The sequence below is a fragment of the Anolis sagrei genome, chromosome 1, assembly GCF_037176765.1.
Source record: "Anolis sagrei isolate rAnoSag1 chromosome 1, rAnoSag1.mat, whole genome shotgun sequence".
Taxonomy (NCBI): Eukaryota; Metazoa; Chordata; class Lepidosauria; order Squamata; family Dactyloidae; genus Anolis; species Anolis sagrei.
The window spans coordinates 246,773,991-246,792,276 of record NC_090021.1 but is presented as its reverse complement, the minus strand read 5'-3'; the positions used below and the strand labels follow the sequence as shown (position 1 = coordinate 246,792,276).

At 43.3% G+C, this 18,286-nt stretch overlaps 1 protein-coding gene across 5 annotated transcripts in view; it reads right to left on the bottom strand.

Moving 5' to 3' along the window:
- Positions 1 to 9,667, bottom strand: part of PTPN5 (protein tyrosine phosphatase non-receptor type 5) — an 84,753-nt gene extending 75,086 nt beyond the window's left edge. For 2 of the 5 annotated variants that reach the window (XM_060768205.2, XM_060768224.2), the window contains exon 1: positions 8,576 to 8,934. The gene's annotated coding sequence lies outside the window, so the exon portion shown is untranslated. Of the gene's footprint in view, positions 1 to 8,571; positions 8,936 to 9,588 lie in introns of those variants that run through there. The other 3 variants (XM_067462614.1, XM_060768214.2, XM_067462613.1) reach the window with 3 other exon arrangements.
- Between the last annotated feature and the right edge of the window lie 8,619 nt (positions 9,668 to 18,286).

Here is an 18,286-nt window from a genome sequence, read left to right as displayed (position 1 = left end):
TACAACACGTATGCGACAAAGGCACATTGCAGAGTAGATTAAGAGGAATAAAATGTGTCAAGCAAAGTTGTGGAAAATCCAAAATAAACCAGTGAATGTGCATCAGAAAAGCCCCAAATATAAACCACATTGCACACGAAATCTGCTCTGCAGAATCAGAAGCGCATAGTAGACACTCTTGCACACTGAAGTGCTTTCGAAAAATGCCCCAAAGGCAGGGCTAAACAGCAGGAGGCCAACTGGGAGGTGTAATTCATGACTTCCATTGACAACTGTCACTTTTTTCACCCCACCCCACCTCTTATGCCTCCAGTGCTGGTGTGCCCAGAAATGAAGGGGAAAGGGCTGTGAAAGCTGTGGATACTGAGGATGCTGGAACCAGTTTGAGACCACATTCTGGGATTAATGTAATTGCCTCAAAACCTTTCTAGAAATGTCAATCTAAGTGGTGAGTGCAGATGAATCCTAAGTGTGAACTTAAAACTGCTTCTGAATTTGCCACTGGAACCATTGTGAAATACATAATTCCATTTACCTTCCTGGTTTCTAACATCAACAAGCAGAGCCTCTGAACTGTCAGTACTTTCTGTCAATTAGCTTAGTCCATCTTTTTTACCAAATGTCTCCACAGTTCTTATTACTTTTGTTGTACCCTAGTCCATCTCGCTCATTGGAAAGAAGTGGCATGCTTTCAATGTTCACTGTCTATTAAAATCTATATTAAGCCTGTGAAGGATTTCAGACAAACAGAGTTATTATTTGCTTCATACAATCCATGCTCCTTGGCCAACGTGGCCTCAAAGGCAACTTTGTCTCCTTGAATAAGGGCATGCTTTCTATTCTGCTGCAAATTTTCTGAAGACCCAAGGCAGAAAAATGTGGACTCATTCCACAAGGACAATGGCTAGAAGTAAGTTTTTGCTCTACTCAAAATTGAACTGATAAGCAGTACAGAGAGCGACTGACTAAAGTAGAAGGTGCTAGTTATATCTCATACAAAAAAACCCTGCAGATATATCAGATGCAGCTCTCTTTATATATGAAGCCTTTTAAAAATAGCATTCTTTCAAGTATTTTTGGTAAATATAAGGGAGGTTTATGCTATCTACTTTACATTATTACAAATATTCCAAAACAAGAAATTCCACATATAGCTAAGAATTTGTCTAAATATAATATTTAAACCAAACATGATAAAATTCTTGAATGAAAACTATTTTTACTTTTTTGGGAACAGCACATCAGTTCTACACTGCTTTAGAGTATTTAATTTTTTAAAAGGAATTTTAATTGCTTGGAATTTAAATTGATAGGGCCTCACCTAAAATACTGTATCTAATTCTGGGCACAACCATTCAATAGAGATATTGACAAGCTGGAATGTGTCCAGAGGAGGGTAACTAAAACGATCAAGGGTCTGGAGAACAAGCCCTATGAGGAGTGGCTTAAGGAGCTGGGCATGTTTAGCCTGAAGAAGAGAAGACTGAGAGGAGACATGATGAGGGCCATGTATAAATATGTGAGGGGAAGTCATAGGGAGGAGGGAGCAAGCTTGTTTTCTGCTGCCCTGGAGACTAGGAGGTGGAATAATGGCTTCAAACTACAGGAAAGGAGATTCCATCTGAACATTAGGAAGACTGTGAGAGCTGTTCAGCAGTGGAACTCTCTGTGTGGTGGAGGCCCCTTCTTTGGAGGCTTTTAAGCAGAGGCTGGATGGCCAGCTGTCAGGGGTGCTTTAAATGTGATCTTCCTGCTTCTTGGCAGGGGGTTGGACTGGATGGTCCATGAGGTCTCTTCAAACTCTATGATTCTATGATTCTATTATTATTACATTTATATTTATATCTCACTTTCTCTCCCCAAAGGAGACTCAAAGCAGTTTGACATAAAAGCACATAATTTAAAATACACAAATATACAAACATTAAAACAGAATAAGTCACAAACAGCACTAAAATAAATGGCAGTTAAAATCCACCAACATATTCAAAGTTAAAAGCTATAGCTCCCTGAAGCGCTAGGCAGCCAATCAAAAGGTAAACATAAATGATAATGAAAACAATTACGATAAAAAGGTCCAGCTGAGAGCTGTAGTAAATACAACCAGATCCAGAGAGTAGTGATCTTGATAAAAATCTAGTTGAAGAACCAAGAAAAGTGTGTGTGTGTGTGGGGGGGGGGGGGGAGGTCAAATAGAGCATGAGTCATGCTTCAAGGCAGAGAGCCAAAATTGTGAGTCAGTGGTCTCTGGTACAGTATTTCACCTTTCAAGATGCACTACACAGATCTGTTGGAAAGTATTTTAAAGGTCTTGTAAACACTTTAAAAGAGAGAAAAACCAGCAAACCAGCTCCTCTTTGATTGTGCTGAAGAAGATGGCCTGTATGACCACGTCATAAGACATACCTGTTTGAGTGAACAAGAAACTTATCATGATACATAATACACATGGAGTGAAATACAAAGACATGACATGAGGATGTCACGTAGAAAATGGAGTGAGCTTATTTTCTGTTACTTCAGAGAATAAGACATGAATCAACTGATTTAAATTACAACAATGTACGTTTCCTATTTCTTTTCCATTTTTTTCTTGAACACATCCTAATTACAAGATGTGTTCAAGAAAAAAATGGAAAAGAAATAGGAAACAAGTGTTTAGCTCTGACAGAAGCTTTCAGTGATGGTGGCGGAGTGGTGTCTCTCATGTGTCTGTTTTGTCACAGCATTCTAAAATATAGAGTGGCTGCAGAAGAAGCTTGTCCTTTGTGCCTTAAAAACTAATGACAAGGGTTTTTGTTACTGATCTTAGACAACCTGCCCTCCAGATAATTCACTTTAAAGGTATTAAAAGATAAAAGTTTAAATGAGTCTTAATTTTAAATGAGACCACCACTGCTACTAAGATAATATAGGTGCCATACAATTTAACCCCAACAATATTTGAGTATTTTGCACTAGATGAAATTTCCAAATCATATTTAAAAGAAGCCCCACATAGAGACTAGCTTTTCTTGCATATGACTCAATGAAGCAACAGGTAACTTCTGCAAAGGTAACAAGCGCTCCAGGAAACTACCACTACCTGACTACCCCAAGTTACGGATGAGTCCAGAAGAGTTCCTGGACTCATCCCGAACTAGACTCAAAATGAATGCAACTTGGGCTAGGATCAGCTGAAAAACTCCAGGCAGCATAGTTCACTTCCCTATGTATTGTACCTCCCTATTGTCTTGTCTGGGGGAGCCACAATTTCTCTGTTTTCATCCATATCTAATGTTCACTAGACATAGTTTGAAGAGTTCCCCATGGAAACCAGAAGTAAAACTGAGTTTCATCCATGTAGTTATGACAGTTCAATCCAGTCCTTCAGACACCTTCCCCCAGCAGTTTCATACAGATGCCAATGATGATGAAAACATAAGAAATATTCTCTTGCATATCATGAACCAGTGACTACTTTATTTATTATTATTTATTTCAAATATGTATATCCCATTCTTTTCACACACACACACCCCGGGGGAGGGGGGGGGTCAGGGTGGCTTACAACTGGCAACCATTAGATGCCAACAGCAACAAACAATAACAGTAAAAAACAGATTAACATTAGATAAAACAACAAGCGTTAAATATCCATTAAAATATAAAAATATAACCAAGCCCAAATCCAAATCAGTTTCCCATATTATTCCTTAGGATGAAATGGAAACACATAGATAGACCACAAGAATGTGATGGCAGAAAGGGCAGTGGGCAACACACATTGCTGCACTTTGTTGCCCTTTCTGCCACCTGATGAGGGGAGGGAAATGGTGCCAAAGCACCTCACCCATCCCCTCCATGTAATGAGGGGAGAAGGGAAGGACCGTGGGATGCCATGAGCCACACCACATGCCTTCCCTTTCACCAACAATTGCCACCTCAACGGCACAGCCCGAAAGAGCCCTGTGAAGAGGTCCATGTAGCATCTCTGTCCAAATGCTCAAAGTCCTTAATATTGACTTCGATTTAGATCAGGGGATCCATAAACACAGGTCCACAGACCCAAAGTTCAGAAATGCTTGCAATTCGTATTCCATACTTGGAAAATTAAATTTGCAGGGAAAAATAATGTCATATTGGCAATAATCATTTTGGTTGCATATGTTTTTATGACCTGGGGTATAGTCTTTTAAAATATCGTTCAAGGAGGTACTTATAACACTTTGTACAATGCTTTACTCCCCAGTGCAAGCCAACTTCAAAAGGCAGATATGAAATACTTCACTTATTTAGTGGCTGGGAAGGAAGATGTACATTCACGCAGTGTCTGAGAGGAAACAGCTGTCATTGCCCATACCCCAGGTCTCTAGCAACAGATCCTGTTGCAACCCAGTGTATACATGTGCAGCCAAAAGCTTCTGGCCCTGGCTGTGGGTGTGCAATTCGCATCATGAAGTGATCCTTGCCATTGATGGAAGCTGTAAGACTACACAGGGAGAGCATTACGTTTCTGCCCATAAAGTTTCAGACTCTCAGCTGTCATGTTATCAAGGCATTGCTTTACTCAAAGTACATATAGGATAACATTGTTCTGAGCAAGGGAACATACAATTCTCATCATCCACTTATCATATTTCAAATGCAATCATATTAATTATATGCAAAGTGTTGTTCATATGTTTCACGAACTTTCCCCCTAACAGCTTTTATTAAATTCTCAAAGAGGTCCATAAACAACAACAAAAAGGACCATTAATTCAGAACCATAGGCTGACTCAATGTAAGAGTATAAGGCTCTTTCATACACCTAAACCTTCAAGGTGCGTTGTCTCGGCACTTAGGTGCTATTGTTCACTTGATTTTTCATCCCTTGCCAAAACACTCCATACTGCCACAGAAATCTCCACACTAAAAGGAATAAAGACAGAGAACATGGTAATATATAAGATATAATGGACACAGAAACAATAATGAAAGGTTGTTTCAACAACTTTGACAGGATAACAGTATTGCTTGGATGAAATCGCAAAATTGTGATGGGAGTAGCACTGTAGCGAACGAAGTAGCTTCACGTCAAGGACAGATTTTTTATAAAGATCCATACATAAACAGGATATTGTCTCACAGAAATCTACAGAGCTCTGGAAACATGATTTCTTTGCCATAGAGAGCAGAGAATGAAGCTCTGTCTAAATTGCTTTTAAAAAAGAATGGCCTAATTTTTCATCTATCACATGAACATATGTGGTTGCTGCACAAAACAAAAGGCTACCAGACTTTCATGCTCCATCAAGTACTATGTCCAGATTGCAGCTCTTATTCCAAAAAGCATAACGGATGAGGCTTAATTACCAGCAACAATTCCACCATTATTTTTAATACCAGCAATCAACAATAAACCTCATGCCCTTTCCCTTCTGATTGCCTTCTCACTTTCCCATTAAAATCTTGAAAATACTGAAATGTATGGAACCTACAACAAATTAAAACAACAGAAAAACAAAGCATAATCACAGAACAGAATGCTTGGGAATAACATTTGGATAATTAAAAATGTACATATTTCTCATCTATTTGATCACAAAATACAAGTTCCTTGCAACCAGTTTAAGGAGTGCCTAGAACTGAACCAAACCTCATAAACACTGGATATAATTCATGCAGATAGAATGCCTATCTTCAGCTATGCAGATAAGCAGCAATGCAGCCAAAGCACAATATGCCCAAAGCTGTGCAGCATATGGACAAAAATCATGCATTCAAATTTGCTTGTGTACACAAAGTCTCATTTGTTTCATTTTTAAACCTCTAAAGACCTAGTATGAAACTAACTCTGTTAAACCGCTGTGAGTCCCCTTCGGGATGAGAAGGGCAGCATATAAACATCGTAAATAAATAAATAAATAAATAAATTTCTTGACCTCCAGGTGTAAGAAAACCTTCCTATTCCACTTTCTTCTATTTTTGAATTTTATGAATCTCAAGGAATTTCCCTCCTGAATATGCAGAAATTTGCAAATTTCAACCAATCATTCAAAAAGGAATTGAAACAAAAAAAATTATCTATATGACCAGACCAAACTCAACAGGTACAACTAACCCAATATAGAAAGCATCATAGGTGAAGGTTTCCCCTTGACATTAAGTCTAATCATGTCTGACTCTGGGAGGTGGTGCTCATCTCCATTTCTAAGTCGAAGAGCTGGCGTTCTCCATAGACGGCTCCAAGGTCATGTGGCCAGCATGACTGTATGGTTGGCAGAAGCTGGGACTAACAGTGGGAGCTCCCCCCGCTCCCCAGATTCAAACCACTGGCCTTTCAGTAGCTCAGCGGTTTAACTCACTGCACCACCAGGGGCTGCAGAAAGCATTATGTACCTGCCTCATGTGTAGAAATGAAAAATAAGGAGAATCTCCAGAAAGCACGGTGCCTTTAAGTCACCTATTGACTTACAGCAACTCCATGAATTTCATAGCTTTTTCTTAGTGGTATTCTCTAACAGCCTCCCGTGCAAGTACTATCCAGTGCTAGCCAGCCCTGCTCAGTTTCCAAAATCAGATAGCATTTGGTCCCTTTTGGGGTATTGTTCCCTTGATTGAATATGCAGGGATTCAATTCCAGGCTTTTAAAAATGAAAAATTAGTCTAAGTATAGTTCAATGTTCCCACATTCAATTTTTAAAAGAATCTCAAGTTGTTTCCATACCTTCCTGCAAAATGTGGCAAATTCTTACCGAAAAGGAAAGGAAATTCTCTCCCATTCTCACTGATCTTTCACAACAGGTGTTGGTTGAGCAAGTGGCTCCCCCTGTTGACCAAACCTTTCATGAGGCGCATACAAGAGAGACAGCAAAAAAGGTTGCTCTTTGTCCTTGCTTCTCTGAGACCTCCTGCAGCAGGTAGTGCTCTCATCTCCCTCCTATTGTAACACTGATAAACACTGCAGCACATCCCAAAGGCCATACTGTGATAGCATCTTAATTACACCAAGATATTATACCAACCCAAAAGACACAATATTCTCCATAAGCGAGATACAAAGGAGCCCTTTAGCCATCTGCACAGGCACTGGCAAGTCCCACAGGCCAGGCTCCCAGGCCAAGGCTTCACCTTGAACCAGCTGTACCTGTCTGCATCTGTCTCCTCACACTCACCTCCATCAAACCAATCTTTGCAGAGTGTTGCCTGGGCTCTCAACCAGGACTGCAGCACCCACAACTGGCGCTGCTTGTATTACCAGCACTTTCCCTATGTTCAGCAGTGCTGCCTAGCCTGGCAGAAAGTGAGGAGATACCATGTCTTCTCACCAGCCTGGATTGAGTTGTGGCAATTATCTCGGAAAAGTATGGTGGAACAGGAGCAAAAGTTGTTAGCCAGGGTTAATGTCCCACTGGGGCTAGGATGGGGAGATGGGGCTAGGATGGGGAGATAGGTAAGACTACCATCACTTTGGAATTTCACCTTTCCAACAAAGGCTCTGTAGGGTGGTGCTCATCTCCATTTCCAAGCCGAAGAGCCGGCATTGTCCATAGACATCTCCAAGGTCATGTGGCCAGTATGACTGCATGGAGCGCTGTTACCTTCCCGCAGAAGCGGTACCTATTGATCTACTCACATTTGCAAGTTTTCGAACTGCACCACCGGGGGCTCCTTTTGAACTGCTAGGTTGGCAGAAGCTGAGGCTAACAACAGGAGTTTGGGTCCTTTAGGTCAGTAGGTTACAAGTTTAAGCCACTCTGCCACAAGGAAAACAAAACAAAAAAACCCCACCAAAACACATCCATCATCATTTCACCTTTCCAAATCCCTTTGGAAGCCCCTCTTTTGTCCAACCAATGTCTGAAGAAGCGCTTTCCTGCCTGCATTATTATGGACCTTCCTGCCCCTCTTTTGTCCAAGAGCTCTCATGACTTCTGTAATCTCTCCTATCCCGGTTCTGTAAGAGGGTTCACACGCTCCCAAAAGACGCGGGAAACAGACAGGTCAGGCTGCGCGGTGCGCTCGTGGGCATCGTGGTGAGCGCGCACGGAGGGGGATGTAAACAGACAACCACCCCCCCCCCCAAGTGAAAGGGGTGAAAGGGAAAGGAAGGGGTGCCGAGAGCGACCGCTCGGCGGGTGGCTCCGGCCCGCCCGCCCGCCTGCCTGCCTGCCTGCCTGCCTGCCCGCCCATTCGGTGTAGAGGGCGCCCGGGGAGACTGAGGTGAGGTGGAGAGAGCCACTTGCCGTGTCCCCGCCACGACCCCCACGCTCCCTGAGAGCCACTCCGCAGACCTGGCAGGGCGGACCGGGCGCGCACACAGGAGGCGGCTCTCCTTCCGCAAATCTCCCTTCGGCCCAAGAGCGGCCCCCAAGGGAGAAGCCTGGCCGTGCCTCGGGAGCCTGGCGTGGGCCAAGCAAGCGCCTCGGGCTTCTCTCTTCTCTTCTCTTCTCTCCCCTTCCTCCTCCTCCTCCTCCTCTTCCTCCGGGGTCTTTCTTCCCGCCCCTCGCTTTCCCAGGGATGCGCGCTCGCGGCTCCCGCTGCGGCTCCCCCTGCTTTGGCCCGGCCGCCTTTCCCTCGGCCTCCCCCGGCCACCCACATACCTACCTACCTCTGTCTCAGGTACTGAAGGGGCTGCGGGGAGAGACGGAGACCCGCGCCACCGACAGCAGCAGGAGCAGCAGGAGCAAGAGCAGCAGCTTCAAGGCCGGGAGAGACTGGCAGGAAGGAGGTGTGGGCGCGCGCCCTTCATAGTCTTACCTACTGCAAAGCCCCCCCCCCTCCCCTCCTTCCCTCCCCGCACAGCTCGCGCCTGCTCTCCCTCCTCCTCCCAGTCCCCTCCCCCCTCTTCCCGGCTCTCATCTCACTGCTGCAGAGCCGCCACAGACTCCGCAGAGCTCTGGGAAGGAAGGAAGGAAGGAAGGAAGGAAGGAAGGAAGGAAGGAAGGAAGGAAGGAAGGAAGGAAGGAAGGAAGGAGGGAGGGAGGGAGGGAGGGAGGGAGGGAGGGAGGGAGGGAGGGAGGGAGGGAGGGAGGGAGAAGAAAGAAGGAAGTGTGGGAGGAAGAGAGAAGGAAAGAAGGGAAGGAGGAGGGAGGGAGGAAAAAGGGAAGGAGGGAGTGAGAAGGAAGGAAAGGAGGGAAGAAGGGAGGGAAGGAGAAGGGAGGAAGGAAGGAAGGAAGGAAGGAAGGAAGGAAGGAAGGAGGAAGGAAGGAAAGAAGGGAGGGAGGAGGGAGAGAGGAATAAGGAAGGGAGGGAAGAGGAAGGGAGGGAGGAGGAAGGGAGGGAGGAGGGAGGGAGGAAAAAGAAAGGAAGCGACAAAGAAGGAAGGGAGAGAGGAAGAATGGAGGGAGGGAAAAGGAAGGAAGGAAGAAGGGAAGAAGAAAGAAGGGAGGAAAGACGGGAGGGAGGAATAAGGAAGGGAGGAAGAAGGGAAGGAGGAGGAAGGGAGGGAGCGAGAAGGAAGGGAGGGAAGGAGGAAGAAGGGGGGAGGGAAAAGGAAGGAAAGAAGGAAGGAAGGGGGAGGGAAGAAGGAAGGAGGAAGGAAGAAAAGAAGAGCCACTGCGCCACCCGCTGCGGCTTGCAGGAAAGCCCCCACCGCCGGCCTCGGGACCCTCCCCCACCCACCGAGCCATTTCCGCGGTCTGAAGGGCGCCTGCGGGGAAGGCAGAGGCTCTCCGGCCGCACAGGCGGGCAGGAGGCCTCGGTATCCGCTCCTCTTAGGTCGGTAGCGCCGGAGCGGGCTAGACCATTAATGGTCAGGAGCTCACTCTGACCTGGGCTGGCTTTGAACTCATGACATTTCGGTCAGTAGTGAATTAATGCAGCTGGTGATATGGTTGGGAGGAAAAGGCCTTTCCCCGTTGCCCCTTCCAAACTCCCTGGGTTGTGTTCTGTCTCTCAAGATGTGACCCATATTGGAGAGCGTGCGAGGCTGGAGGGGAGCCCACAGCAGCGAGTCCCTTCAAGGTGTGGGGGTTCTGTGTGGGAAGTTTGGCCCGTTTCTATCATTGATGGGGTTCAGACTGCTCTTTGATTGTAGGTGAACTATAAATCTCAGCAACTACAACTCTCAAATACAAAGGTCTATTTTCCCCCAAACTCCATCAGTGTTCACATTTGGGCCTATTGAGGATTTGTGCCAAGTTTGGTCCAGATCCATCATTGTTTAAAATCCACAGTATTATCTGAATGGAGGTGAACTACAACACCAAAACTCAAGGTCAATGCCCACCAAACCCTTCCAGTATTTTCTGTTGATCATGGGGCATTTGCGTGGGAAGTTTAGCCCAATTCTATCATTGGTAGGGTTCAGAATGCTATTTGATTGTACCTGAATTATAAATCCCAGCAACTACAACTCCCAAATACAAGGGTCTATTTCCCCCAAACTCCACCAGTGTTCACATTTGGGCCTATTGAATATTCATGCCAAGTTTGGTCCAGATCCATCATTGTTTGAATCCACAGTGTTCTCTGGGTATAGGTGAACTACAACTCCAAAACTCAAGGTCAATGCCTACCAAACCCTTCCAGTCTTTTCTGTTGATCATGGGGGTTTTGTGTGGGAAGTGCAGCCCAACTTTATCATTGGTGGGGTTCAGAATGTTCCTTGATTGTAGGTGAACTATAAATCCCAGGAACTACAACTCCCAAATGACAAAATCACACACACACACACCCCAACCCCACTAGTATTCCGATTTGGGCATATCGCGTATTTGTGTCAAATGTGGTCCAGTGAATGAAAATACATCCTGTATATCAGATATTTACATGACAATTCATCACAGTGGCAGAGGAAATAATGCTCTGATCGGGGGTCACCACAACAGGAGGAAGTGTATTAAGGGGTGGCGGCTTTCGCCCCCCAGGGAAGGGCTGGCTGCTTGGCTGGCGGCGACAGCGGTTCTCTCCGCCCACGTCCCGCGTGAACACCGCTCTCCCCAGATCTCTGTCTCTTCAGCTCAGGGATGGGATTGACAGGCAGCTTTTCAAAGGCCGCCCACGCACACGCTCCGCGCACACACGGTCACACACACACATACACACACCCCACGGGCGCGCACACTTCCCTGAAAGAGCCAGGGAGGAAGGCGGCGCGAGTGGCATGGGAAACATGAATGAAATATTAAAGCTGCAGAAGTGGCCAGGAGCAAAAGGCGAGCAGCAAGACCCGGCCTGGAGTGAACTTGGTGGCGGAATGGAGCCGAGGCAGCCTGTCTCCCTCCCCAGAGAACAGCAGCATCATTTTGGAGCTCTCCCTTTCAGGAAGCAGCAGCCTCCCTGGAAGGAGTTTTCCCCCACCTCATATTTTCAAATTGTTTTTCACTCAAGAGAAATACATAGATAGCACCCAGTTTTGAGGCAACACACAGGCAATGTGTTCATAAGTAGAGTCAGTTCCAAGCCACAACAAAAGTGTCTAATGCAGGCATGGGCAAACTTGGACCCTCCAGGTGTTTTGGACTTCAACTCCCACCATTCCTAACAGCCTCAGGCCCTTTCCTTTTCCCCCTCAGCCGCTTAAGGGTCCAAGTTTGCCCAAGCTTGGTCTAACACAGAGATCCCCACCACTGTTTGTTTGTTTGTTTGTTTATTTACAGTATTTCTATCCCACTTTTCTCAGCCCGAAGGCGACTCAAGGCAGCATACAAAATGGCAGCAATTCAATGCCATAACAATCTAAAATAATACAATTACGAACATTTAAAACAACATTATAAAATCCATACACAAAACTATTAATAGCCAACATCTTCCTGTTAATGACATTTTCCAATAGCAATGTCTGAGCCGTTCTATGTTTCAGTCCTACAAAATCCGTGTTTTTCTATTGCTTGTTTGAAGAGCCAGGTTTTTACTCCCCCCCCCCCCCAAAGTCAGAAGGGAGGGTCTAATATTCTAATATTCTAATAATCTAATAATCTAATATTCCTAGGGAGGGAGTTCCAAGGCCAAGGGGCCACCACTGAGAAGGCCCTGTCTCTCGTTCCTGCCAAACACGCCTGCAAACAAGGTGGGATCAAGAGCAGGGCCTCCACAGATGATGTTAGTTTCCTAGATGGTTTATGTATCAACATATAACAATGGCTAGCCTTTAGTCCGGTGGTTCTCAACCTGTGGGTCCCCAGATGTTTTGGTCTTCAACCCCCTGAAATTCTAAGATCTGGTAAACTGGTTGGGATTTCTGGGAGTTGTAGGCCAAAACACCTGGGGACCCACAGGTCGAGAACCACTGCTTTAGCCCTTTTGGGTTACATGGGTCACATGACCCAAAAAAGACACCACATGCTATCCACTTTCAAGGGCTTGCTAAAAACAAACTAATGATAAGCATGGTCATAAATGGGGTAAGCCTTCATGCCAGCAGGACTGCTGACTGAAATGTCGGAGGTTCAAATCCGAGGAGCGGGATGAGCTCCCAGCTGTCAGCTTCAGCTTCTCATGTGGGCACATGAGAGAAGCCTTCCACAGGATGGTAAAACATCTGGGTGCCCTCTGGGCAACGTCCTTGCAGACAGCCAGTTTTCTCACAGCATAAGTGATTTGCAGTTTCTCAAGTTGCTCCTCACACACGCACACAAATGTGAAAAAATATTGCAGAGACAGAGATGTTATCTTGCACTTTATTTTGTTTGAAAAGGACTATATATGAAGTAAGTGGGTAAGCTACTATACGTTTAAACCCTTCCAAAACTAGTCTTCCATGTCAAAAGAGAGACAAATTGGTCCTGAGATTTTCTGTGTGCTTGCCAAAGTTCTGAACCTGTTCTGGAGATACATTTCAGCAACTTGGATAGCTCCAGGCATCACAGTAAAGCAGAATTGTTCAAATCCAGGTATCTCTAGTTAAAAACATCAGGCTGTTGGGGAAAGTCTCTTCCTGATACCTTGGAGAACGTATGCCCTGCCAGAATATAGCAAATACTAGTAATAGTAGTATGATACAGGCTTAAGTGGATTAAACTGGGGTGGCGAGGGGGGAAGAGATACTTCTGAATTGGTATCAATAGTATTGCATTGCTAGATGGGTAAATAGTTTGACATGTTATAAGGCAACGTTCTGTGTATAGTTAAAGAGAAATGTGTTACTATGTTGGTATTAATATTCCAGTGTCTAAAATACTTGGATTGAAATGCACATTTGCCACAACAAATCCAATCAACTACATGGCCGGAGTAAAGGTAAATGTTTCCCCTTGACATTATGTCATAGCTGACTCCCGGGGGGGGGGGGGGTGGTGCTCATTTCCATTTCTAAGCTGAAGAGCTGGCTTTGTCAGTAGACACCTCCTAGGTCATGTGGCCAGCATGACTGCATGGAGCACCATTACCTTCCTGCAGAAGTGGTATCTATTGAATGATTTCAATACTGGGGCTCATCCCTCACCCCGGATTCAAGCTGCTTACCTTTTGGTCAACAAGTTCAACAGCTCGGCGGTTTAACCTGCTGTGCCATAATAGGGCTAAATCCCCCATGTCCTAAAGTAACTCAAGTCATAGTGGTTTTAAAGGAATTGTAGACTAAGCCTATGAAATGTTATAAGCATTCCCGAAGTAGAAACTCATGCTTAAATATTTTGAGTAGTAGCAGTATTTTATCTGGAACTGTCATTATTTTTACTCTTCTGCTATTATGTAGAGTATAATTTGTACCCCATAGGCTGTAATCAACATTCCACTTAAATAAATGGCAAAATTCTGGTTAATTTTAATTAAGGCTGCAAGCATCGATGTGATTAATCAGCAAAACCTTTAATCACACATTAAAATTTTACTCTGTTTAAGTAGTAGGCTTGGCTAGAAAGCAGAGGCCATGAGGGCATATGCTGTGTAGATTGTGCATATTAATTGCCTTTGCCATATCCTGTTTGTCTTGGCTGAAGTTAAAAATGGCATGGGGCTGCCACTGGAAATGGAAGCTCTTCCTTGAATTCCTCTTTCCACCTCCATAACTTTTGGTTTGAGAGGTGAACTACATATGTCAACTAAATAGAAGCTCTTTTCATTTACACTACAATTTCTGAGTACCCAGAACTTGGATAACTCTAATTGGGAATCCTACTCTGTTTGAAGCTTACGTGACCCCTTGGTTCAATGTGATTATTGCTTTGGTTGTTATCTTCATCCTTATAGTGATCAATCGAGCAGTAACATTCAAGAAAAAGCTACAATGATTTAATAAGAATCAGCTGTTGAGATAGCTGAATTAATCCTACAAGTTCTTCAAAGAAAGCCTGCGACGAGAGCACTCAGATTAACCTTCAAACAAATGCTAAATCAGGAGGTTGGCAAATGATACAAAGACTGCATATAGTTAGATCAAACTTTATTAGATGATAAGGGGTTGTAGGTTGACCCTTGGACATAGTTTCAGAGATTAAAGTTATAGAACAGAGTCAAAACACAAAGGCCAGGATTCATTTCTTTATTTGTGTATACTGGGGTTATATTTGTCCTGGTGTTGTGCTGATGAGAGCACTTTTAAAGATATTGTACAATGAAGTATCCAATAACTCAGCGCCTTTCCCCTGGCTACATGAGATGTAGTTCTACCCCATCTTCCCTACAAACATCACATCTTCCCCTACGTGTAATGAAGTGGCATTGTGTTGTTACTGTATATTCTTTGTATGTTAACACATGTTGTGAACCGGTCCGAATCCCTCTTTGAAGGTGAGAGGGTCGGTATATAAAACCTCAAAATAAATAAATAATAAATAAATACGAACCAGCACGTACTCTAAGATCCTCTGGGGAGGCTCTCCTCTCGCTCCCACCACCGTCTCAAGCGTAGTTGGTGGGGACGAAGGAGAGAGGCTTCTCAGTGGTGGCCCCTTGGCTCTGCAACTCTCTTCCTAGGGAGATCAGGCAGGCTCATAGGTTGAGAACCACTGCTCTAGGAGGAGAGCTTAGGTTGGGAACCACTGTCCTGGAGTCAGACATAATGTCCAAATTGTGAATAAGCTTCTTAGCCCCCCTAAGAATTATGTAATTTATGAGTTATTATTATTAAGAAACCAACATAATTGTGTATTAAAATCAAAATATTTATTTAATTGAATCATGTATTCTTAGACAGATACCTGCTGCTGCAGTAAAAAATTAAGATGTCGACACTTTAATATCTGAAAGCATCAGAACCAGCATAGTGTGGTAGTTTGATTGTTGGACTGGGACTTCAGGAGACCAGTGCAAGTCCCACTGGATTATGGAAACCCACTGGGAGATCTTGGGTAGGTCACACTCTGTCAGCCTCAGAGGAAGGCAATAGCAAACCTCCTCTGAATAAATTTTGCCAACCCCCCCCCCCCCCCCCCCCCACCACCACCACCACCACCACAACATTATTTAAAACATACTCAATTTATTCTCCTCTTACCTCTTTACTTTTTTAATGCCATGCCTTTTCTCCAATTGGGACTCAAAGCTTCTTAGGAGGGGTTAAGAATAAGTTGGAAGTTACTTAAGATATGTAGCAGCGTAACCACATATGTAGGGCTGATTGGGGTAAATTATAGGGGTGATAATGAAATATGATGTATATACTCAGCTTGATCAGTTTATCAGTTTTATCATGTCTTATCATATGTATTTACTGTATTATTATAAGTGTCTTTAACTTTCTACGTGGAGTGTGATCAGGTCTTGTCAGGCCTGTTCTGTTTCTTATTGTGATATGGCCTAAGGGCTAATCAATAAAATTACTACATATGTAGCAGCATTATACATTAGAAATCAAAAGGCGCTTACTTGCATGATCCAATACAACTGTTTCACCCCAACACATTGTTCCTGCAGTCTTTACTCGCCATTAATTTTAACCAATCATTTTATGAACTCAGTCATTGCCTAACCATTTTCTTATTCCATTCAGTATTAATGAAATTAATTTAGATCAATTAAAAGTAATAGCTTTATTGTGTTGTTGAAGGCTTTCATGGCCAGAATCACTGGGTTGCTGTGTGAGTTTTTTGGGCTGTATGGCCATGTTCAAGTAGCATTATCTCCTGACATTTTGCCTGCATCTGTGACTGGTCTCTTAAGAGGTCTGTTGATGTTACTGGAACTTGGCCATACAGTACAAAAGACTTACAGCAAACTCAACATTTAGTAATTTTACATTCAATATGGATGCTTGGCACATTTACCTTCATTTTGTAATCTCTAGGCTAACATTCATATTTAGAATCTTTGACTCCTGGGTTGTTGTAGGTTTTTCGGGCTGTATAGCCACGTTCTAGAAGCATTCTCTCCTGACGTTTCGCCTGCATCTATGGCAGGCATCCTCAGAGGTTGTGTGGTCTATTGGAAACTAGGAGAATTGGGTTTATATATCTGTGGGAAGTCCAGGGTGGGAGAAATAGCTCTTAACTGTAGAGCAGGGTGTGAATGTTTCAATTGCCATAGATGCAGGCGAAACATCAGGAGAGAATGCTTCTAGAACATGGCCATACAGCCAAAAAAACCTACAACAACCCAATCATTCAAGCCATGAAAGCCTTCGACAAAACATTCTTAGACTCCTATTTATTCACATGAAAGTCTGCTAAAAATATCCAAATGGGTGTTGAAATTAATCTGCTTTCCATCGCCATCATATACAACAGTCTGTGGTTTTTAAAAGGCTGGGCATGCTGAGTCTTCATTGAAATATTTTGTTGTAGTCGAATAAAACAAAAATCAGTGTGTTTTGAATATTTTGTCATATTTTGCTACATGGCGAACACAGCTATCCTGGGTATATATTTCTTGTGATTAAGTTGACCTCCATTGAACTTTTGCATAATTTGGCATCTGCCAAGAATAAGAATATTCCTCTCATTTGTATTATTCCCATTTTGGCTTCAGTCCAGTTAGCACCAATCCAAAAACATTATAGAGATGTGGCAAAAATGATATTGTATCTTTTTAATCTGTTCAAGGTTTCGGTCATGCTCTCTTTGAAGATAAACAACTCCCTTGTTGAAACATCTTCTCTGACTATTGGTTAATTTCTCACAAAAATCTGCAGTCATTTGACAGAAGTCATTTGACAGAAGAGTGTATCAGTTAAAGCAGCCTGATTTGATGTTAAGTGATATGCTATCCTCGTCCTAGTGACTGAAGGCCTGTCTACATCAGTGCTTTAATTCAACATGGACCACAACTAGAAATAAAGAGTAACTGCCTAGTAACACTCTTCCATCATAGCAGGCCATGCCTCATATAGGATTAGCCAAGACAGTATTTCTCAAGTTGTGCTCCTCCAGGCACATATGTAGCTGTAATGAATTCTGGGTCTTTTCGTTGGCTCAATAAAAAATATCACCAAAAATGAATTTTGGCTTTTTGTTTATTCATTTCTTTTGTGACTAACATGGCTACCCCTGTAATGTTCCCAAGAGACCCTGGCAAGAAAGTCTGGAAAGCAATTTAAGTCTCTTATGAAAATACCTTATAGAAAAAATTAATTCATTTCTTTTTAGGTCCTGAGTGAAACAGAGAAGAGGCATTTAATAAACATCAGAAAACAGAGTGAAGAGATAATGCATATGTATGTATGTTTATAATCGGTATATTAAAATATGTAATAAACTAGCTTATGTACCTGGCACTGCCTGGGCTTGTATTTTGTAATGGTATTTATTAGTAAAAATCACTGTTAATTTTATGACTGTAGGAATGGTTCTTTCAACATACTGAAGCATGAAGTATGTATATGTGTCAAGTTTGGTTCAGATCCATTGTTGGTGGGATTCACGTGCCTCTCCAGATGTGGAGAGGCATGTGAATCCTCCATCATTTTTCACCAAAACCCCACCAAAATTTTAAGTTGGTCACAATGTGTGTTTTGTGCCAAATTTGGTCCAGATCCATCATCAGTGGCTCTCCAGATGTTGGGTAGACTGTAACTTCCATCATTCTGTCATCCCCCCAACCCCACCACTATTTTAAGTTGGACCATGAGGGGTACATGCACCAAGTTTGTCCCAGATCCATCAAGCTATATAGGACCATTTGTGGTTCAAATAAACATATAATTGAACGTCATGTTTTGCCTTTTATACATATAGATAAATCAATAGACAATTGTTCCTACATGATGTATGCACAGTTAATAAATCTTGTCTTGCAAGAAAGATAGGTTATAAAACAAATAAATATATACATGCACACACACATACACATATGCCTGGATGTCAGCGGATTGGATTGGATGGTCCTTGTATTATTATTATTATTATTATTATTATTATTATTATTATTATCTTTATTTAACCCCGCAAAATCTCCCGAAGGACTCGATGTGGCTTATAAAGCCCAAGGCCGCCAACAACAA